Genomic DNA, 24,804 nt, shown 5'->3' with positions numbered 1-24,804 from the left:
TGAGGAAACAGGACATTAACCATGTCCTAACCATGACACCGCTGTCTCTGTTCTGGCTCATTTTCTTACACATACATCTGCTATGAATGGGTCACTGAGGAGGATAGCAGGACCAAACTAAGCCACCAGAAAACCAGAGAGGTTGGTAACTAGCCGATTGCAGACCCCTGATCCCCCTGATCCTATCCACACAACTAGCAGTAGCCATGGAGTGTACCTACGATGCCCTAGACGCCTTGGCACAGCCAGAGAGCTAACTCAGCCTAAAGCAAGAAAGGTGAAATCTAAACTGCCCCAGAGCAGACCCCAAAGGAATAGATAGCCCCCAAACATATATTGTCGGTGAGACAAGATGAAAACACATACGCAGGCAGAAAAACAGACTGAGCAAATGATGGGGCCCAAACTGACTAGACAGGACAGGAAAGGAAAGACACTTTCTGAAATCATGCAAAACACCCTGAAAAATCCAACACGTCTGATACACAAAAAACACTGAAGTCACATGACTTTGCCCCCACTATATCAGCACTCTGGTATATACTGAAAACAAAGCAAAAAGTGACCAATATAACAGGGGACAAAACAAACTTACACAAGTAGTAACATATGGGCGGTGATCCAGCACAGCCCCAGCAGGAGCAAGCTGACCCGCACAAAACAGAGATAGACAAAACCAGATCAAATGCAAAAAGATTAGCAAATGAACCACTTAGCTGAACCATGCAGGAGCAGAGCAGGAGACATCAGACCTCAGAAGGCACAGGAAGAAAATCACCAGCAGGAATTGAAGGAAGTCAGCTGTCTTAAATACTCCAGTCAGAAACCCCAGATCTCCAATCGTCATCATCATTATCAGGTGGCAAGCCTCTGTCAATCTGACCAGCTCCACTACCTTCAGTAACAACCAGAGGGAGCCCAGAAACAGAATTCACAACATACACCTAAGGCAAAAGATTTCTAACTAAAGATGTCTAAAGTAAAGAAAAAATGTTATTAATTTTAATTATAATACATAAGGCTCTATTAAAACCACAAATAGTGTGAGATCATTAGACTATTTTATACTTTATTACATGAGATTTCACTACTTTATAGAGGTAATCTTTATAAGATATTTTGAATGATAATAGTATTTCCAAATAAAGCACTATAACCAGCTTCGGTATTCAAAATTAGTATAATTTAAAACATAAATAACATCTCACTCAGTGACAAGCTTATGCTATTGCCTAGTTTTTGTAGCGCTCTTGTGCTAGCATAGGTATGAAAATTTTCTACGCTAGCTTGAGCTCAATATCTAGATTCACCTGAAATCTCTTTACTGTATAGTACTGATGGTTGTTGTAATTATTGCAACATGTGGCCGCGACCCACACGTTATTGCTCTATGTCTGTTAGCTCACACTAACTCACACTCGCACAACCACCTGTGCTTGTTAGGGGTACGCGTCAGCTGATTTCATCGGAAAACATGCAGGCTCAATGCCGGAATAGGCAAGGTGTGCAAGCACACGACTTATGATGTGTATATACATCATAGGTCGTAAAGGCGTTAAAAAGTGGTGCAAATCTCTAGAGAGTAAGGCACAAATACTAAAGCCACTGAAAAGGAAAACATATCACCGGAAAACTCGAAAAACAGCAATGATGAATTGGTGTTGTATACTGGAGAAGTAGTGAGAGGAAAAAAGGGTGCCAGACCAGGGGAGCAGGAGTATCACCTTTATAAGTATGCAATTGTTTGGCACCAATTTTGTTAAGGTGGAAAAACCCTTTAAAAATCTGTCTCGTAATCACAATGATTGGCTCATGCAAAAAAAAAAAATCTGAAAGACAATTCATTTATAAAGAAAGGAAGGATTTTATTGTAGGACAGATGAGAGTTCCTTTTACCTTAGGACCTCTATGATAATTAGTTTTATTTTAAGATGAGAATACTATTAATGACTACCTTAGACCATATCTGAAATTGTTTTGATTACGCTATGTAACACAATTTTGTTCCTGGCTTCCAAGTGTAATATTTCAACTGCTTATGTTTAAAGACTATGGAAAAATGACTACATTCAACACAAACTTTGATTTTATGACCACAGGCCAGAAAAATTTAGTATTTATTGTACTGGGGCAATGGAAGAAGGAATGTCTGAATAAACTGTTTGAGTCGCATTCTTGCCTGTGCGACATTTGGCAGGATCCACCATGCAGGAGTAGCAGTTGCTTGAGTGGTCGGTCAAGTGCTGCCAAGTTCGCAGGATAGCCAACTTCATGGCTCTCTTTTCTTCCCTGTAGCAACCTGTAACATAGCAGATATAAATAATTATATAAATTTAAAAGCATGAAATGTTGCACATTACTTAATACATATTTTACTATAGTGCATTAACATATGTGAAAATTTTGTCAATTGCAACTCCTTAAACTCAGGGGCGGACACAGACTGTAGTGGGCCCCTGTGCAAGAAATTTTTTGCCCCCCCACCCTTCATAGGGCAACAAAGTTATTTGTTATTTGTTGTTATCTAATATTGAGGCTATGCAGGGCTGGATATAATATCTGTATAGAATATATGGCAACCTCCTCATAGGATATAATGCAGCCCCTTATATAGTATAATGTAGCCCCTCCATAGAATACAATGTAGCCCTCCTCATATAGTATAATACAGCCCCCATAGAATATAATAAATATAATACAGCCCCCCTATAGAATATAATGTAGCCCCAAATAGAATATAATACAGCCCACCTCCCCATAGAATATAATGTAAAATGTACCCCCCATGGTATATAACACAGCCGCATAGTATATAGCCCAGCACCACATGGTACATAGCCCAGCACCACATGGTATACAGCCCACCATGGTATACAGCCCAGCATGGTATATAGCCCCCCAGAATGGTATAATACAGCCCAGCATGGTATATAGCCCCCCCAGCATGGTATAATACAGCCCAACATGGTATATAGCCCCCAGCATGGTATAATATAGCCCAGCATGGTATATAGCCCCCCACCATGGTATAATACAGCCCAGCATGGTATATAGCCCCGCGCACCATGGTATAATACAGCCCAGCATGGTATATAGCCCTCCCAGCATGGTATAATACAGCCCAGCATGGTATATAGCCCCCCCAGCATAGTATAATACAGCCCAGCATGGTATATAGCCCCCCCAGCATGGTATAATACAGCCCAGCATGGTATATAGCCCTCCCAGCATGGTATAATACAGCCCAGCATGGTATATAGCCCCCCCCAGCATGGTATAATACAGCCCAGCATGGTATATAGTCCTCCCAGCATGGTATAATAAAGCCCAGCATGGTATATAGCCCCCCCAGCATGGTATAATACAGCCCAGCATGGTATATAGCCCCCCCAGCATAGTATAATACAGCCCAGCATGGTATATAGCCCCCCAGCATGGAATAATACAGTCCAGCATGGTATATAGCCCCCCCAGCATGGTAAAATACAGCCCAGCATGGTATATAGCACCCCAGCATGGTATAATACAACCCAGCATGGTATATAGCCACCCCAGCATGGTATAATACAACCCAGCATGGTATACAGCCTCCCTAGCATGGTATAATACAACCCAGCATGGTATATAGCCCCCCAGCATGGTATAATACAGACCATCATGATATATAGCCCCCCAGCATGGTATAATACAGTCCAGTATGGTATAAAGACCCCCAGCATGGTATAATACAGCCCAGCTTGGTATATAGCCCCCCCGAGCATGGTATATAGCCCCCCCAGCATGGTATATAGCCCCCCAGCATGGTATAATACAGCCCAGCATGGTATATAGCCCCCCCAGCATGGCATAATACAGCCCAGCATGGTATATAGCCCCCCAGCATGGTATAATACAGCCCAACATGGTATATAGCCCCCCTAGCATGGTATAATACAGCCCAGCATGGTATATAGCCCCCCCCAGCATGGTATAATACAGCCCAGCATGGTATGTAGCCCCCCCCAGCATGATGTAATGCAGCCCAGCAAGGTATATAGCCCCCCAGCATGGTATAATACAGCCCAGCATGGTTTATAGCCCCCCAGCATGGTATAATACAACCCAGCATGGTATATAGCCCCCCCAGCATGGTATAATACAGCCCAGCATGGTATATAGCCCCCCAGCATGGTATAATACAGCCCAGCATGGTATATAGCCCCCCAGCATGGTATATAGCCCCCCCAGCATGGTATAATACAGCCCAACATGGTATATAGCCCCCCAGCATGGTATAATACAGCCCAACATGGTATATAGCCCCCCTAGCATGGTATAATACAGCCCAGCATGGTATATAGCCCCCCCAGCATGGTATAATACAGCCCAGCATGGTATATAGCCCCCCCAGCATGGTATAATACAACCCAGCATGGTATATAGCCCCCCCAGCATGGTATAATACAGTCCAGCATGGTATATAGCCCCCCCAGCATGGTATAATACAGCCCAGCATGGTATATAGCCCCCCAGCATGGCCCCACAGTCCAGTACTCACTGATTTAAAAAAAAACAACACACTCCTCACCTTCTCCTCGTCCCTGCACTGCTGGCTGCTTCTGTCTCCTCCTGCTCTGTCTGGCTCACAGTGAGAGCGCAATGACGTTGCACCCCCGCTGTGTCAGAGGCAGAGCGGGGAATGATGGGAGAGGGAGCATCAGCTGACGCTTTCTCCTCCAGGCTCCATCATTGCCTTCTTCAATGCGGGGGGGTGGAGTCAGTGCTGGGGGCAGACTGGCCCCCCTGCCTCATAGGGGCCCCATAGCAGTTGCGTGATGTGCTGCTGGCTGGGGGCCCCTGGGGGAGTGGGGGCCCTAGGCAGGTGCCTGCCCCTAATGCCGGCCCTGCTCAGGAGGAGTCAGACCTGCTCCCGCCGCCTCACGCAGCACTGCTCTCCTCCTTGCGCTACACATGGCTAATTTGAATTTTGAAATAATTAGCCATGCGGTGCTGGAGGGAAGGGGCCCCCTCTCCCCTGGGGCCCCTGTTCAATGAACAGCTGCACGGGCGGTAGGTCCGCCCCTGCTTAAACTGTACTAGATCTAAATCGGTGAAAATCTACAAAATAAAGCACTGCCATCTAAACGAGCAGAAATTGTTCCCCTCACCTTCAAGAGTTTTCTTGCAAAATTTTCATGTGAAATGAGGTGCCCAGGACTTGTCTTGATGCCCGACAGGCATGCCGAAATATGACTTGTAGACCTCGAACATCATACGACATGCTTTCACAAAATACTTTCTCGCTCTTGTCTTTATAAATTGTCCACATACGTAGCAAAATGAATCTGCTGGGCGCAAACGACCTCTTGATGCATCTAAAACAAATAATTGATTCGTTATTCTCTTACTCAGTGATAACATAAACCGAAATGTTGGTTTCGAGTCACCTGTGCTTTCATACTTTTACGACTACTATAGAACAGTCCGAGAGCATTCTAGAAAGTTCTAAAACTTTCTAGAAACGTCTAGATAATTCTGGAACATTGTAGAAACATCTGCACAATTCTAGCAGTTTAATAATATTCTAGAACAGGGTTCCCCAACTCCAGTCCTCAAGGCCCACCAACAGGTCATGTTTTCAGGATTTCCTTTGTATTGCACAGGTGAAGCAATTATCACCTGAGCAATAATAAGGAAATCCTGAAAACATGACCTGTTGGTGGGCCTTGAGGACTGAAGTTGGGGAACCCTGTTCTAGAAGACTACTCAGTATTGAATACAAATCTAGAATTTTCCCAAAAACAGACACATTTCAAAATTTCATTGTCCTGATTAGAGTTGAGCGAAATGGGTCGAAAAAATTCAAAAGTCGCCGACTTTCGCCAAAGTCGGGTTTCATGAAACGAAACCCGGCCTAAGCGTACGGTCGGCCATGAGGTCGGCAACTTTAGCGCCAAAGTCACGTTTCAAAAGATGCTTTAGCGCCCTTTTTCAGCCAATCAGGAAGAACGGACACTGTGGGCAACGTGATGACATAGGCAGCGGTCACCACCATCTTGGAGAAGGGCATGCAAGTGATTGGCTTGCTTTGTGTGGCGTCACAGGGAGTATAAAAGGGCGGGGACGCCGACCGCCATGTTACTCATGCTGATCTCAGAATAGGGAGAGCTGCTGCAGCTTCTGATTCTGTAGGGAGAGCATTAGGAAGGCAAAAAGAAAAAAAACTGCTTCTGCTGCTAGCGCTTTTCACTGTAGTTACTGTGCAGTGAAAGGTGAAGATTTTTGCTTTTGTGCAGCAGCGCTGGTGGTGATTAACCTGCCTTTTAAGGCTAGCTGCATTGCTGTGCGCACACTGGTGTTCAAACTGCTTTTTTAAAAGCAATCCAAATTGTATTGTTTTGTCCTGGTGAGGTAGGGAGCGTTCATTTTTTTACACACCGCACAGCGGTGTATGCTCCTCACACAGTACCGTGTAATGGCTGTTATCACGGCCAAATTGAAGCTATCTACGTGTGTGACTCTGTAAGGAAAAGTCGAGGAGTTTGTCCGTTCTTACAAACCTACACCTTATAGTTTTGTCCGTTTTTCAAACAGTTTAGTATATTTGCTGTTTGATTACATTCAAAACTAGAGAGAGAGAGCGTGTGTCAGTCTGTATACAAAAACACGGAGCTTGACAATTTTACATACACCGGACAGCGGTGTACGTGCACGCTCCTCTCTCAGTACCGTGTAACGGCTGTTATCACGGCCAAATTGAAGCTATCTAAGTGTGTGACTCTGTAAGGAAAAGCCGAGGAGTTTGTCCGTTCTTACAGACCTACACTCTAGGGAGATTCCAATTCTGCCCAATTCTATATACACCTTGTAGTTTGTCATACACTAGGCAATTTCTGCCGGTCACATTGCAGTGTTATAGACACAGGGCCTGACAGAATCCAACTGTGTCCTGAAGTGAAGAGAGATTCCAATTCTCCACAGTCCTCTTTCCACCTTTCTTACACCATCCATAATCTGCCTGTCACATTGCGGTGTAAAATAAACAGGGCCTGACAGAATTCAACTGCGTCCTGAAGTTTACAGAGATTCCAATTCTCAACAGTTCTCTATCCACATTTATTACACCATCCATAATCTGCCTGTCACATTGCGGTGTAAAATAAACAGGGCCTGACAGAATCCAACTGTGTCCTGAAGTCTAGAGAGATTCAACTTCTCCCCACTACTATATACACCTTGTAACTTGTTTTACAGTACCATATATTTGGTGGTTTTTTGGGTACATTTTCCCCAAAAATGAGGAAGTGTGGTGGAAGAGTCCTTGGAAGTGGGCGGGGGTTGGCAGCTGGTAATGATGGTGTTGGTGGTGGATCTGCTGGTAGTGGCAAAAGCAAAATAGCACCTAATGCAGGAGGTGTTGAGCCTGCGTCATCGTCTGGCTCCACAAGGCCTCGAAGGCTCACTTTTCTGGGAGCAGGTAAACCGCTTTTAAAGCCGGAGCTTCAAGAACAAGTTTTGGCTTACATTGCTGACTCAGCCTCCAGCTCTATCGCCTCCTCTTCTGAAGTTTTAAATAATAAAAGCACTGAGTCATCATTGGAGGCTCATGTTCATGAACCTCACCTTTCCTTGTGTCCTTCACCTCAACCAAAATTGAAGGATGCGGCAGGCCACACTACGGATTACTCCATGGAGCTGTTTTCACATACCATGCCTGGGATATCAAGTCAAATCGTGAATTACCCAGGCAAGGATGAATCTTGTCAGGGTCCTGACAGCGCCGGCGTACAGCCTCCGCTAAGCAGGGACTCACCCGCACCGTAGGGACCCCTGGGGACAAGAACAGCTGGACAATAAAGATGCACGGGACCTGAATGTAGAATATTAGAAAGCCGGCACAGGACCTACGGTCATGTGAACGGTCATGTGACTGCCAGGGGGCGGGGCTTAGCATCCTGCTTTCAGAGGAGGAAGAAAACTCAGAGTCGGGCAAAGCAGAGGTCAGGCAGAATACAGGCAAACGAGGTACAGGAGGGATAAACAGATGGGAGGTCAGACAAAGCCAAAGGTCATACACAAGATATCAATACAGTACCAGGGATGAGACAGAATGGACAGTCAGGACCAAACGGACATAGAAGGTACCAAGTAGAATCCAAAGCGATATCCAGAGAACAGACCGAGTCATACACAAAGGAATCAAGCAACCAGAACACAGCACTAACACACTCAGGGGTCACCACACAATGCCAAGGGCAAAAGTATAACTGACGGGGGATGGGAGCTTCCTGAGGCTATAAGAAGCCTCCCCAGAACCAATAAGAGGCCACCCTAATAGGTCCCAGGTGTGCAGGTGAGAGTCTGCACTGCGATCAGAACATTAACCCCAGAAGTGCCGGTCACCGAGCACTGGTATCATGACAAATCTGACATGGAGTGCACTGATGCACAGCCACTGATAGATGATTCTGCTGGTACATTCACTCAGAGCACTACATTGTCCTCGCATTGTACAGAACCGGATTCTGACCCTGATGAGACTCAGGTGCCCCTTCCCGCACACTATACCACCATACACGGTGACACAGAGGAAGGTGCACATGACATTAAAGAGGAGGTGATGGATGACCCAGTTGTTGACCCAGATTGGCATCCATTGAGGGTAGAGGGTGCCGCTGCCAATAGCTCACAAGAGGAGGAGGAGCATCCGCAGTGGGCATCGACATCGCAACAGCTGCTATCTGGCAGGCCCGGAGCAGTCCAAAAACGGGTTACAAAAAGCAAAAGAGTTGCAGGACAGCTTGGCTAGACGGTCAAATTAGCACAGCGTGCAAGGCCTCAAAATGTCTTCCATAGTAGGAAGAGTGCAGTGTGGCACTTTTTTGAACAAAATCCTAATGATCAGGCAAAGGTTATCTGTAAGAAGTGCGCAAAGACCTTTAGCCGAGGGAAAAATCTAAGAAATTTGAATACCAGTTGCATGCTAAGACATTTAACCACCATGCACTTGTAAGCGTGGACTGACTACCAAAACTCACATACCACATGTGCTACTGCTCCCAAAGAAGGTAGTCAGCAACGCTACATTGTTTCCCCCACTGTAAGTCCACTGGTTAGCACACCACCAGCAGCAAATATTGAATTGTCGTCGCAAGGGCAAATCAGTCAGGGAATCACACTGTTATTGCAACGAAAGACTGAATCTAGGCCATCAGAAAGAACACCAACTCCATCACCATCATCAACCCTCTCTCAGTCTGCAATGTCCACCGCTAGTTCCACCATATGCAGCTCTCAAGTCCAGCTCACCCTACGAGAGACTATGAGTAGGACAAGAAGTACTCATCCTCTCATCCGCATACACTGGGTTTGAACGCCTACATTGCCAAACTAATCTCGTTAGAGATGATGCCCTATCGGTTGGTTGAAAGCGCAGCTTTCCGCGAACTCTTGGCCTATGCAGTACCACACTATGACCTACCCAGTTGCCACTTCTTTTCTCGCAAAGCCATCCCAGCCCTCCACCTTCATGTGAAAGACCGCATTGTCCATGCACTCAAGCAATCAGTGAGTGGAAAGGTGCACCTCACAACTGATGCATGGTCCAGTAGGCATGGCCAGGGCCGATACGTGTCCATCACTGCGCACTGGGTTAATGTGGTGGATGCAGGGTCCACAGGGGACAGCTGTGATGGCACAGTGCTGCCTAGCCCACAGTATAGGAAACAGTTGGCTGTAGGCGTTCGACCCTCCTCCTCCTCCAGAAGCGAAAGCTCGTCCACAGAGCGCAGTCGCATGAGCACTGCATCCGCAGCTGACAGTGGTGCACACGATGTGTCCCACTATCGATCAGCTAGTGGAAAGCGTCAGCAGGCTGTGTTGCAGATGATGTGTTTGGGCGACAGACACACGGCGGAGGTACTGGCCGACTACTTTCAGCAACAAACTGAGTCATGGCTGTGCAGTCTACATCTTGAGGCAGGCAAGGTTGTTAGTGATAACAGCCGGAATTTTGTGGCAGCCACAGCCCTTTCAAAACTTAGACACATACCTTTCTTGGCTCACACCTTGAACCTGGTGGTGCAGTGCTTCCTCACTAATTATCCAGAGTTAACAGGCCTGCTCCATAAGGTTCGAAGACTGTGCTCGCACATCCGCCAGTCGCCGCTACACTCCAGTCTTATGCAGAAGCTGCAGCGATTGCTCCACCTTCCCAAGCACCACCTAATTATCGACGTTGCAACAAGGTGGAACTCCACCCTGCACATGGTTGGGCGGCTGTGCGAACAGAGGCAGGCCATAATGCACTTGTGGGAGGATACACGGGCAGGCACTTTGAGGGCAGACATGGAGTTGACAAGTGTGCAGTGGTCGAAGCTGAAAGACCTCTGTAAAGTCCTTCAATGTTTTGAGGAATGCACACGGCTGGTAAGCGCAGACGACACCATCATAAGCATGAGCATCCCACTTATGCGTCTGCTCATGCAGACTTTGAAGCACATCAAGGAGCAGGCATCTGCAGCCGAGGATGATGAGGAAGAGGAGGAGGGAAGCCTTGATGACAGTCAGCCATTGTCTGTTCAGGGAACTGTCGTGGACGAGGTGGAGGAAGAAGAGGAGGAGGAGGATGATGATGGGGATGATTATTTAGGGGAGGAGGATGCTTCTCGTGGGGCAAGAGAAAATGTTGGCATGGCAAGGTCTGGTACTGGGTTTGTGCGTGACTGGAGGGATGTGGATTTTCTTAAAAGTGCTCCTCCACCCAGCACTCGCAGTGCATCATTGACACCGGGAACATTGGCCCACATGTCAGATTATGCCTTGCAGATCCTAGAAAGGGACCCCTGCATTGCCAAAATGATGAACGATGACAACTACTGGTTGGCCAGCATCCTGGATCCACGCTATAAAGGCAAATTCCAAAACATCATGCCACAGAAGAACCTTAACCTAATATTGACTAACAAACAAGCAACTCTGGTAAACCGGTTGGTTGAGGCATTCCCAGCACACAGCAGTGGTGATGGTTGTCACACGAGCCGTAGGGGCCGGGGGCAACTTGCAAGAGGTGTTGGTGGTGCACACATCAGAAGTGGCGTTGGAGACAGGGGTTTCATGACCATGTTGTGGACTGATTTTTCAAGTCCCGCTCACACGACTGGTAATACTGCATCAATTTAAAGTGACAGGAGACAGCACTTGTCAACTATGGTTACAAACTACTTTTCCTCCCATATCGATGTTCTCCCTCACAGGTCATTCCCATTTGACTATTGGGCAGCTAAACTGGACACCTGGCCTGAATTGGCACAATATGCCTTACAGGAGCTCGCTTGCCCATCTGCAAGTGTGCTATCGGAAAGAGTCTTCAGTGCTGCTGGATCAATCCTAACAGAAAAAAGGACCTGTCTGTCGACCCAAAATGTGGATGATCTAACCTTCATTAAAATGAACCATGCATGGGTTTCCAAGGATTTTGTCACACCTTACCCTGATGACACATAGGTTGACAGAAAAATGTCTTTCTTTGGTCCGCCTCTTCCTGGGACTTGACCAATTTCGCCTTTAGCAGCAGGTGAATGTCCCACATCAACATATGTCATTTTGTAAACCTCCCTAACTAGGCTGCCTCCTCCCCCCCATGGCCGGCGTCACCACCTAGCGCACGCAACCGTGTGAGTGCCGTTGCCCTGGACAGGTGGGTGGGCCAACTCTTGGGCTCGGGCACGGGCACAGGGTCCCTCATAGTGCAATCAAGTGTCTCTGATGGTGGGGATGACGAGGAGTCCAGACTAGTACAGGGATTCCATAGCGAGGAGACTTATTTAATTGTTTTCAATGTTGGGACAGTAATTTTTGGGGAGCACTATACTCTGGAGAATAATATATGGGGCCCACCATACACAGGAGCATTCCAAAGGTGGACAGCAGACACTGGAGCAGCATTTACAGGGCACATTATACACTATAGCATTAGAAATGGGGCCCATTATGTATGGAGCATTATTTGGGCCCATTAAACAGTGGAGCTTCATCCATGGGGACCAACATATACTGTAGCATTATGTGGAGCTCATCATATACTGTTTCAAACATTGTATGGGACCAATGCTTCTGTATGGAGAAATAGATGGGCCTCATTACTCTGTATAGCGTACTATGCGGTGGCCATAATACTGTGTGGAGTAATATACTGTCCGTTTTTGGAGCTATTAAAAATGGATATCAGTCATGAGATGTAAAAGTGAAGTACTTTTCATTGTAGTATGCCGCTATTTCTCTGTGGTATCGGAGCATCATGAGTTGTGGTATGTGTTAAAGAGGCGCTCTTTGGCCCAGGGCACATGAAAACCTGGAGCCAGCCCTACCCCCCCACAAATTTAGCCAAATAACCCCCATTTTTCAGTGCGTAACTAGTATTATGAAGTAAATTAAGGTTGAAAAGCTTCAGTAATCAGAATTGATGTTTTTGGCATTCAAAAGGGCACTGTAGGTGTGTTTCCTGTCCTCCACTCCCTGACGACTTTGCTTCCCCATTGACTTGCATTGGGTTTCGTGTTTCAGTCGGCCTTTGACTTTTCATGATAATCGGCCGATTTCGTTCCACCCGACTTTTGCGAAAGTTGGGTTTCATGAAACCCGACTCGACCAGAAAAAAGGCAAAGTCGCTCATCTCTAGTCCTGATCACAAAACCAAAGTTTTTGTGAAACAACAACTATCTTCTATTTGTTTTAGGCATAATGGGTTAGGAAAACACACTTTGGACCCTGGAACAAAAAAGAAATAAAAATTTGTTACATAGTGTTACGATTTTTTGGTTACTAGGCTCCATAGCAGCAACTATGCCTACTACATGGGTAGTTATAGTTACACATATGCAGTGGAGCCAAATTTCAAGACTGTCTTACCCTAATTACACCAAAATATTGTCTCTTCCTTTTCTGACACCGTATGTTCTACTAATAGCAGTATTTCCAATGTTTTAATATTAAGGAATTTAGGCTGGAAATGATTGTAAAGGATTAAGTGATATGTTCCCCGGGAGAACATTCTGTACCTCAAATAAAGGACCGTATTCAGTGCAGGGAAGGTGTGTCTCTCCTGCCTGCCAGTAATATTATAAATATATTTCATGAAATTCCACTTAATACTTTTTGGTCCATTTTTAAGGAATCCTCAATAAATGTGCATGTTAAAAATATTTAAAAATATGTTTTGACAGAAGGATTGCTGTAACATACCAATTCTATAGAGAAAATATTTTTATACTGTTGATGACACCTACCTAGCCCATATTTGTTTTAGTTTTGGCACAAATTTTAACACACCACAATGATCCGGGAGATATCCTGTTTATTGTCCCTTCCTCTCCCTAGTTTTAAATACCCCAAAACAAAAATGGACCAAAGAGCAAATTAGAAAAAAATGATATTCAAATTTTATTAATACAATATTGCATATAGATAAAACAATTTTTTATTATGAACCATAAGAACAAGGGAATTAATGACACCAAGGGATTGACATGATTGATTTTGGGATTGGGGGGGGGTAAGATCTCACAACGTTTAGCGCAAACAGAAACTCGTTTGATCTGGGCTCTAAATACAGTCCATCCTCATGGACTTAACGAAAATATTAGTTACGTGCCCTTCTTGTGATTTGCCTTCCTACTTTGGAGCGGTGCATTTACATATAATGGGGCGTTCTGCTTGTTTTTAATTATTGTTTTTATCTGTTTTTTAGATTACATTTCCGTCTGGATTAAAGCCGCACCTCTGATACACGGGATTTTCACATTTTTCTGGAGCCTATTGTGGTTGGAACCTGCTATAATATGTTATGGATCTAAAACCATGTTCTTTCATATGTTCTGTATAGTTGTTTATATTTATATTTATATTCACTTTGGAATTCTGTCTCAAATAATGCATTGCATGACATTTATAGTGATATGTAATACCCATGGTATATATAGTGGATGATTTGTGAGCATTTCCTAATTTTTTAAACATTGATTGATAGCCCATTAAAATATCCGGATATGGGAAATGTATGACATGATTATCATTATATTTTGATTATATATTGATAATTTGCTTCTGGCAGGTGCCATAATTGAGTTCTCCTAGGTCCAGTTGTTAGATGTAGATTTTTAGGTGTATATCTTTCCTGCTGTCATTTACAAGAGGGAGGATCTGAAGACACCACGGCCCTGCACATGTGCGTGCCCTGCCCCGACACGCCCGATGGTTTGCTGCGTCTGTATGTGGAGGCTGGTCTCGGGTATCCACCTGATGCTGCCTGCCACATGACGCCGACGTCATCGAGCATCCCGGGTTGACATGGCCGTGGACACGTCACATCCGGTTTGTGGTGTCGTCACATCCGGGTGATGGCGATTTAAACCAGCGGTCTCACATATTATCACCTCCCCTGACGAAGGAGTCCGTCTCCAAAACGCACGTTGGGGTGACGCACTGACCTGGCCCGCCGCATACACTGCCACCAATTTTGAGGTAATATGATTTAGATTATCCTGACTTGTTCCAGTTCTTTGATTATTGTTACAGTTTGGTGTTACCGCGGTCTTTGAGGCACTGTTCCTCTGTGACCTGCTTCAACTATTCCCCTGGTATAACCAATACTGAGGCACCAATCTCCTGTGAGATTCTGTTTATAGATACTGGTGAGCTTGTCATATTGGGCGCATACAGAGTATTTACTCTGCTGGTGTGAGAAGAGTATTTATGAATGGATACATGTAGATCAGATATCTGAAAAACCTTTTTTATATATACTGGTAGCCTGCCTAATTTTAGGTAGTGGTCCCATATGGTCTATGGTCATGATATTATTATAAGGTACTATTGTAGTGACACGGTCCAGACTGGGTATGTCCCTTTAAGTAACCCTGGACTGGGAGTAGCTTTTGTGTACTTCAACTCACCCCTAAGTTATCCCTTTTACTGTTATATGGTTTCAATGAATCCATTACTCACTAATCTCATATATTCTTGATTTATATTATTCTCACAATGTGAAGTCTGACACAAGAATTGAGTGTTATCCTATTGGTCGGTGTACAGAAGAACCTATTGCTCTGAGTGTTGAGGAATTTGAGGGTCCCCCACCTCACCGCAAATTATGTGTTATTTACTTCAAGTATATTTCTGCATGTACGGTGACCAGCTGAGGAAATGAATATGGGATTTCAGGTCTGTATATATTGCCATATATTCCCTGTTCTGCCTTTATGCCACCAATAGACTGAACTCTCTTATAATTACCTGCAAGTACTGCTCCTAACTAAAACAGGTTCTTAAAGCTCCAGAACCTCAATTCTGTGTCAGAATCCAATCCTGAACTGTTGGCTGTGGATTCCCCACGCGAACTGTTACCATTACTCCATGTTACAGCTCCTCGTTCTGCTGAAGTAAAGCAGCTGTTATCCCCGAGACCTGATGTCTGTGGTTATTCAGTCGGCTGTGGACACCGCGTGGGGGTGGATAACAGTGAACAGAATAGCCCCGAATCAGGGCTATTGCACTCTGGCTTTTTTATTCATTGATTTTTCCTCCAATGCTCAATTTAACTGTATGGGTGGCTTCCACATGACAATATTATATATGTGGTGACTTTAGTGGTGATCCAATGGTCGTTGCGCCCTCTTTTTTGCACTGTCACACTTTTTTGTATGTTTTTTGCACATGTTCCCCATGAGTTTCCCTGTTTCTGTCCTAATTTGCCAATGAAAACCTTTTCTTATAGTTGGGTCTTTTTTGTCATTTCTGTGGTTTTGCCACACCCCTTTTTAAAGTGCAAATGCAGTAAAACTTGGTCAGAAAACAGACCTGCTGAAAAAATCCTTAATATATAAAAAACAAATGAGGTTCCTGAATACAAAAGAAACACTTGTGAATCCACTACCTAATATAGGACAATGACAGAGTCTAGATGAATCCAAAGATCATGTGACCAGCCATATAAAAATAAGGACAGAAACCAACCTCAATGGAATGTGGACAGGAGGAACTCCAACGCACGTTTCACAATTGTACTTGTTCAGGGGGCGTGAATGATCTGGGAGATATCCTGTTTATTGTCCCCTCCTCTGATTATCCCTAGTTTTAAAGCACATAAATGGACTTGATTACAGATGAGCGAATATTTCAATGTCCAGTTCAGATTACGATTGCGAATTTGCAATATTCGACGATTTATTCGTCAAATATTCGTTGAAAATAACTGAACAGTCAATGGGAGGCAAAAACAAACGCATGCACAACACCTTGTAATTGCCCCAAAAGCTGCCAAAACACATCAAATGAGGGACAGACACCAGGAAAGTGGCCTCAATTCACCAACAGTACAAATTGCAGTATGCCACTGCAGAAATGAGCCGTGCATGAGGTATCGTGGTCTGGGACAGCATTTAGAGCTTTCAGGCCTCTATAACAGACTAGATGCTACAAACAATTTGAAAGTGAGATGTCCGATGTCCCCTACTGTACAACAATTGTAACAGAAGAATTTTTTTGGAGCAAATAGGTCAGGCCTCTTTAACAGACTAGATGTTATAAACAATTTGAAAGTGAGATATCCCCTACTGTACGACATTAGTAACAGAAGAATTTTTTTTTGGTCCCTGTGGATAGGGTCTCTATAACAGACTAGATACTACAAACAATTTTAAAGTGAGATGTCCCCACTGTATGACATTAGTAACAGAAGAATTTTTTTTTGGTCCCTGTGGATAAGGCCTCTGACATAACAGACTAGATACTACAAATAATTTTAAAGTGAGCTGTCCCCTACTGTATGACGTTCGTAAGAGAAGAATTTTTAGGGGGCCTGTGGATCAGGTGTCTATAACAGACTAGATGCTACAAACAATTTCAAAGTGAGATGTCCCTTACTGTACGACGTTAGCAACAGAATAATTTTTTTGATGCCTGTGGATTAGGCTTCCATAACAGACTAGATATTACAAATAATTTGAAAGTGAGCTGTCCCCTACTTTATGACGTTAGTAACAGAATAATTTTTTTGTGCCTGTGGATTAGGACTCTAATGCTGCCAGCAGCCTCTCTGCGCAAATTCAGTGTCAAAATGGCACTAAAACAAGATGTCTACTCTTCATGTGGAGAGGAACATGTGATTTCAGCAGCCAATGATACAATGTCAGGACATTAAGGATGTTTTCTGCACCCTGATTGGCTACCCGCAATGTGCACACATAAAGTAAGGAAAAAAAAATTGCTGTTTACAAGAACGCTGCTCCTCTGAGCCTTGCAAATCCCCTCCCTTCATCAAACACATGCCTCACGCTCATGATACACCACCATTATCTTTGCAAAAGTGCTGAAAATACTTTTTGTTTCAATGCAAATATTTTCCTGCACTTTTTACCCAATGTTACTGATTTTTCCTGATTTTATAAAATTTTGCTCATGTGTCTGATCATGAATCCGGTTGTGCCGAATTTATGTTTGGTGATCATTTTCCGAACATATTTGCTCATAACTAGACATGATCACTTGTATTTAAAGGGGACTGAGAGAGGGCAGAGTACGGTGAACCAGACAAACTGCTGGGCCGTGAGGGAGGAGCAGGCGGAGATGTTACGGTGAATTGAGAAAGTTGTGGTGTGCTTTTTCTCTGAGAACAGTCAAAAACAGCAGGCATATCCGTTTCCGTTGACTGAAAAAAAACAGAAATGTAGAAATTTTTGCAAATTTTTTAAAAATGAAAAACTGAAATATCACAGTCATAAATATTCAGACCCTTTGCTCAGTATTGAGTAGAAGCATGCTTTTGAGCTAGTACAGCCATGAGTTTTTTTTGGGAATGATGCAACAAGTTTTTTACACCTAGATTTGGGGATTCTCTGCCATTCTTCCTTGCAGATCCTCTCCAGTTCTATCAGGTTGGATGGTGAACGTTGGTGGACAGCCATTTTCAGGTCCCTCCAGAGATGCTCAATTGGGTTTAGGTCATGGCTCTGGCTGGACCAGTCCAGAATGGTCACACACTTGTTTGTTATTTTAGCTGTGTGCTTAAGGTCATTGTCTTGTTGGAAGGTGAAGCTTTGGCCAAGTCTGAGGTCCAGAGTGCTCTGGAAGAGATTTTCAACCAGGATATCTTCCTTCAATTGCAACCAGTCGTCCTATCCCTGCAGCTGAAAAATACTCCCATAGCATGATGCTGCCACCACCATGTTTTACTGTTGGGATTGTAGTGGGCAGGTGATGAGCAGTGCCTGGTTTTCTCCACACATACCACTTAGAATTATCATCAAAAAGTTCTATCTTCATCTCATCAGACCAGAGAATCTTATTTCTCAAAGTATGGGAGTCCTTCATGTGTTTTTTAGCAAACACTGTGCAGGCTTTCATATGTCTGGCACTGAGGAGAGGCTTCCATTGGGCCACTCTACCATAAAAGCTCAATTGGTGGAGGGCTGCAGTGATACTTGATTTTGTGGAACTTTCTCCTATCTCCCTACTGCATCTGTAGAGCTCAGCCACAGTGATATTGAGGTTCGTCTTTACCTCTCGCACCAAGGCTCTTCTCCCACAATTGCTCAGTTTGGCTGGACGACCAGGTCTAGGAAGACTTCTGGTGGTCCCAAGCTTCTTCCATTTAAGGATTATGGAGGCCACTGTGCTCTTAGGAACCTAGAGTAGTGCAGAAATTCTTTTGTAACCTTGGCCAGATCTGTGCCTTGCCACAATTCTGTCTCTGTGCTCCTTGGCCATATGTGTTCTGTTTCTTTCAGTCAAGATGGGGTGCAGAGTGTACATTAATGAGAAAAAAAGGAACTGTTTTGAATTTACAAAATGGCTGCAATGAAACAGAGTGAAAATTGTAAAAGGGTCTGAATACTTTTTTTCCACGCTCATTAGTTCACCTCAGGTCAGCCAGTGACGTCAGTGAGGCTGCCCGGAGTCCCCTGGCTGACCTGAGGTGAACTGATGAGCGTGGGACAAAAAGGAAGAAACTTTCCCACGGTAATTAGTTCATCTCAGGGCAGCCAGGGAGGCTGCGCAGAGATGAAATAATTCATTCTGGCAGTGGTTTACATGGGGCTGGTCGCATTAGCACCGGTCCCTGTGTAAACCACTTAACCCTTTCTGATGGATTGCAGTGGGGGACCTGACTGAGCAGCGGAGAGGTAAGGATATGGTTGATTTTTTGTTTTATTTTTGTTACAGGTCGATGGTTTATTTTTGGATTACCAGAGCAATAAATCTTGTCAAAAACTAGGTGTCTTTATTTCATTAAAATAATTTTTAATTAATGTCTGTGTGTGTTTTTTAACAGTTTAATAGTCTAGGGTTAATAATGGATGTGTCTAATTGACACCTCTCCATTATTAATCGGCTTAATGTCACATTCAAATTACAAGATGACATTAACCCATTAATATTAACCCATTTGCCACCGCTACAGGGCAAAGGGAATAGGGATGCCAATAAATCACATCCGGCACAGGTTTTCCATAAAAACAATCACATTCCATGCGGTTTATTTAGGCATCATAAACCAAGGCCAGCAACATAAAGTTCATATTAACAGCATAGCATCCATGACAGAGCTTCACTCTGTTATCCCTGTGTGCCATGTCCATACGCAGGCTCTTCCACCTCACAGATATATCCCCTCTCTGGGTTTACCTTATGGCCACTTCACCACGCTGCAAACGTCGATTCCCTCTAGGGAACTATCAGGCACGTGCAGCCATTAAACACAGCATTCACTTGCAGTCAGGAAGACAGCCCTATCTCTCTCAGACGGGACCTTCCAAAATGGACCAACCAGGTCCCAGCAATCACTCCATGTGACCTACCCTGGCCACCTTATATGGTCCGTAGCCACGCCCACTGGGTCACATGGCTATGACCTCATCACAGGTCCTTCAGCCAGATTTTTATGGAATAAATTTATGACATACAGTATATGTCATATATGTCATCCCCTGAGGAAGAAGTGGTATACACTTTGAAACGCGTTGGTAAATAAACAGTTAATCTTTCTCATAACCTGGATTCGTGAATTTGTCAAGCAGCGAACTGAAGTCCATAAATTTATTCTATAAAAATCTGAGGTTCTGGCGGTCACGGAGTTGACCTTTGGACGTGCAGCAAACTGACTGCGGATCTTACATGCCTGAACCCCTCCTGGAAAGGGTGAGTGAATTTTTATTTATTCTTCTAACAATAACCCGGATAAGACCCTATTGCGCTTTTTGTTCCTTTAGTTTATTTGCATTGAAGGTCCTTCAGCCACTCATACACACTTTACAATAGCATTCTTAAACACACCCTTGGGTGGGTTTGTAGGTAACTGGTCTCACCCATCTCACCAGCTACCTGGAGACTTCTCCCTGACACATTGGAATGAAAGATCAGCTCTGCTGATCAGCACATAAGCAAGCCTCCATCCCAAGGCCACCCACCTTGACATACATAACGATCCTTTAGCACCCTGCTCCTGTTACCATTCTGGACAAGGCTATCAGTTCATCCTGGGACACCCACACAGTGCCCCCTAGCGGACACAGTGGTCACTACACCACTATATATATATATATATATATATATATATATATTTAGATATATGTATTCTATGTGTATATATCTATTCTTTCGTTTCTTAATTAAACCTGTCAGTGTGATTTTACTGTATCGCGCACTGAATTGCTGGCTTTTCTAAAGGACACCGGGTGCACATTTCTTGCAAGTCACACATCTGGTCTGTGTGTAATGTGTTTTTTTGCGCACCCATAGACTTGCATTGGCATATTGCGGGTGGAATACGCTGACAATCGCAGCATGCTGCGATTGGCACGGACCGTACAATACGGCTGAGAAATATACGCCTGTTGGGAGCTGACCCATAGAGAATTATTGGTCCATGTGCAATGCGTGGTTTCTACACCTCTCACTCTTCCATATTTTTCTCTAGTGTGATGCCGGCCTAATATCAGAAATGTGGTGTATCTGATTGTTTGCATAGAATGTCATTTAATACATATATGGGTTGCACTACACGACACTTAAAAACCAGAATCTCTGAGCACATTACCGATATTATCTCTTTTACAAGTACCAACAGGCTGATGTCATTTGCATCTAAACATTTTGTGACCTGCCATCAGAGGAATATTGGAGCAATTAAAGCTACAGTATTGGGATCGAGAAAGTCACCATGTCATCATGGGGAGGAGATGTAAGCAGGGCTGCCACTAGGGATTTCGGGGCCTCATTCTGGCAAAATTTTGGGGACCCCTTGAAACTCTGCCCAGGCTCCACCCCAGCTCCGCCTCTACCCTTCGAACCTTCCAAAGTCCCACCGCTCTCTCTTGGAACAACTCCACTTCTGCACCACGTCCTCACCAGATCACACACATAGCCAACAGCTTTTGTTTTGGCCAAAAGATTTTTTAATCCGCCACCACGACAAAGTAGACTCTTTTGGCTGGGCCCTGCTCTACTGTAAATTACTAAACATTTGCTAAAATATCCAGTACAATTTCGGTATATTTTTATTTTTTCAATTTTTAAAATTACCAATAATGCCACATACAAGGGACAAATACCACCGCACCATGACCGAATCACATGTTAACACCACAAGGTAAACTATAATCCCACATACAAGGAACAAATACCATCACGCCATGACCAGACCACATATTACCTCCACATAGTGACCGGGGCCCCACTGCGGGCCCCCCTGCTCATCGGGCCCCATCCAGTAAGGGCAGTAATGCCCTGATAGCGGCCCTGCTTAGGTCAGTGGGTTTGGGAAGAAGGATACTTATATTATAAAATCTTCCGGAATATTAGGAATAATTAAGGTATATAAAAGAATTGTCCAGCTGAAAAAAGTGTAAGGCTGGGGTCACACTAGTGATGATTCTCTCATGTGAGAGAATCGTCTCAATTATGCTACTGACACTCGGCTCAAACTCTCATCCGAGTGTCATCTGATTCTCTTGCATGAGATAATCGGAGCACATTGATTAGACAGGGAACTTAATTTCTCCATCTTCTCCATTGTCTGAGGTCGTGGATTTGGACTGCACTGATGTTTCTCACGCATCCATAGATTTCAATGGGTCCGTGTGATCCGAATTCCAGAGCCACTAGCAGCATACTGCAGATTATTTTTCCACAGACGAATTCAGTCTGTAGAAACAATCACAGATCTGCGATGCTCCATAGTATAACACTGTGCCGAGTTTTATGCAATAAAACATCACATAGCACTCAGCCGTGTTATACGCTTGTGTATGCACCCTAAGGGTATGTGCACACGCTGCGGATTTGGCTGCGGATCCACAGTGGATTTGGCCCTGCGGATCCACAGCAGTTTTCCATGCGGTGTACAGTACCATGTAAACCTATGAAAAACCAAATCCGCTGAGCACATGGTATGGAAAATTCTGTGCAGTTTTGCTGCGGTTTTGAATCCGCAGCATGTCAATTCTTTGTGCGGATTCCGCAGCATCTTTACACCTGCTCCATTATAGGAATCCGCAGGTGTAAAAACGCAGGCGAAATCCGCACAAAATCTGAACAAAATCGGCAGGAAATCCGCAGGTAAAACGCAGGTCAATTTACCTACGGATTCGGAAAAATCTGCAGCAGATCCGCAATGTGTTCACATACCCTAACATATACTGTGTTTGTGATAGAGATATATATATATATATATATATATATATAGATGTACAGTATGTAGTGTGTGGTTGTGTAACATAACATCTCTGGGAGGTGAGCCTATTCATCAGCTATAAATCCTGTTGAGCAGTGTACTGACCCCCTGCCTCCCCCAGAGAACAGAAAAGGATATGCTACTGTGTCCCCTCTGCCCCCTGACAGGACAGCACAGCTCCATTCTGAAGACTGAAGTTTTTCAGAGAAGTTTGGAGAGTAAATGCAGGGAATCTTGAGGGGGGCGGCTGTGTCCTGTCAGAGGGCAGGTTGGGCTCAGAGTCTTATTCTTCTCTGAAGGAGGTAAGGGGGCGCTCAGTTCTGCCCTTTTCATGATACAGACAGGGGTCAGACTCAGGACATAGCAGCGTCCTCGGTGAGCGGCTGCTGTGCTGACTGACGCTGTCACTGAGCACACAGCCGACTCACTGATGATCCATCTGCTTCAGGGACTGGACTGGAACCTGGCAGAATACCGTGCATACACTGAAACAACACAGGCTCAGACACTCACCGGCCGGGGCAGCGCTGCTCCTGTTGCTCAGTGACTGTGTGACGGGGAGAATACTGTAACTGCACTAAGCCCATGCTCAGCCCGGATTGGATGCTGGAAAGTCCCGCCCTCCTGTTGCTCAGCACTGGTTGCCTCTCCCAGCTGTCAGTCACAGTGACTCCTGCTCCCTCCACACACACAGCGCTCCGGTTTATGAAAATTCTGAGCGCAGGCCCCTCCAGCTCATGGGCCCCTTACACCAGTAAGGCTAATAATGCCCTGATGGCGGTCCTGCATGTAAGAAAGCAGCTGATGACCTAAGAAGCATTCTGGATTTTTCACTTGGAGACATGTCATCCTGCTGGTCTAAATGCGCACAGGGAAATCATGTATCATTATTGATTTTGTATATTTAATTATTCAATACATTATATGTATTTAATGGTTGTTTTTATAGGTATCTGATGTGCTTTGTATGTTATATGGCAGTTTTGAGTTTTCTATTTTGTTTTTTTCAGTATATTCGTATGTTTTTAATTATGCTTGATGACATGATTGTTTGAAAAAATTCTATTGGCTTTTGGTGAATTTAACCCCTTTCTGACAAATGACGTACTATTCTGTCCATGTGCCCTGGGACTTAATTCAAATGGACGGTATAGTACATCATATGCTCAGAGGGGGAGCGCAGCTGATCGCGGCCGGGTGTCAGCTGATTATCACAGCTGACACCCGGCACTATGTGCCAGGGGCAGTCATGGACCGCCCCCGGCACAGTAACCCCCAGCACACTGCAATCAAACATCATCACAGTGTTCCCGGGGCATAGAGAAGCATCGCGCAGGGAGGGGGCTCCTGCGTGCGTGCTTCCCTGAGACCCTCAGAATAACGCGATGTGCTCGCGTTGATCCAAGTGCCTCCTCCCTGCAGGACCCCGGATCCAAGATGGCCGCGGGGTCCTTCCGAGTACTGCAGAGAGGTGGCTTCTCAGTGCCTGCTGAGAGCAGGCACCAAGAAGCCTCCTACACTGCCTGTCAGATCACTCATCTGACACAGTGCTGTGCAAAGTGTCAGATCAGCGATCTGACGTTACATAGTGATGTCCCACCCTGGGACAATGTAAAAAAGTAAAAAAAAAAATGTGTAAAAATAATTTTAAAAAAATTCCTAAATAAAGAAAAAAAATATTCTCCAATAAATTCATTTCTTTATGTAAATAAAAAAAAAACACAATAAAAGTACACATATTTAGTATTGCCATGTCCGTAGCGACCAATCTTATAAAACTGTCCCTCTAGTTAACCCCTTTAGTGAACCCCTTGAAAAAAAAATCAAGGCAAAAAACCATGCTTTATCATCATACCCCCGAACAAACATGTGATCAAAAAGACGTATATAAATAACCATGGTACCACTTAAAACATCATATTTTCCCGCAAAAAACGAGCCACAATACAGCATCATCATTGAAAAAATATAAAGTTATAGCTCGCAGAATAAAGCGATGCAAAAGTAATTATTTTTTATATAAAATAGTTTTTATTGTATAAAAGTACCAAAACATAAAAAAAATAAATGAGGTATCGCTGTAATCGTACTGACCCGAA

At 44.4% G+C, this 24,804-nt stretch overlaps 1 long non-coding RNA gene across 1 annotated transcript; it reads right to left on the bottom strand.

The window, feature by feature from the left end:
• Positions 1–1,858: 1,858 nt before the first annotated feature.
• LOC141074779 (uncharacterized) lies at positions 1,859–23,256 on the bottom strand. Its single transcript, XR_012227207.1, has 3 exons — positions 23,219–23,256; positions 5,148–5,354; positions 1,859–2,299 (listed from the first exon to the last, which is right to left on the bottom strand). It is a non-coding gene; the product is annotated as an uncharacterized lncRNA (long non-coding RNA).
• Between the last annotated feature and the right edge of the window lie 1,548 nt (positions 23,257–24,804).

The sequence above is a fragment of the Dendrobates tinctorius genome, unplaced genomic scaffold (assembly GCF_039654945.1).
Source record: "Dendrobates tinctorius isolate UK_male_01 unplaced genomic scaffold, ASM3965494v1 ptg000015l, whole genome shotgun sequence".
NCBI lineage: Eukaryota > Metazoa > Chordata > Amphibia > Anura > Dendrobatidae > Dendrobates > Dendrobates tinctorius.
Note: the sequence above shows the minus strand (reverse complement) of the source record. Positions and strands in the feature narration are given on the sequence as shown.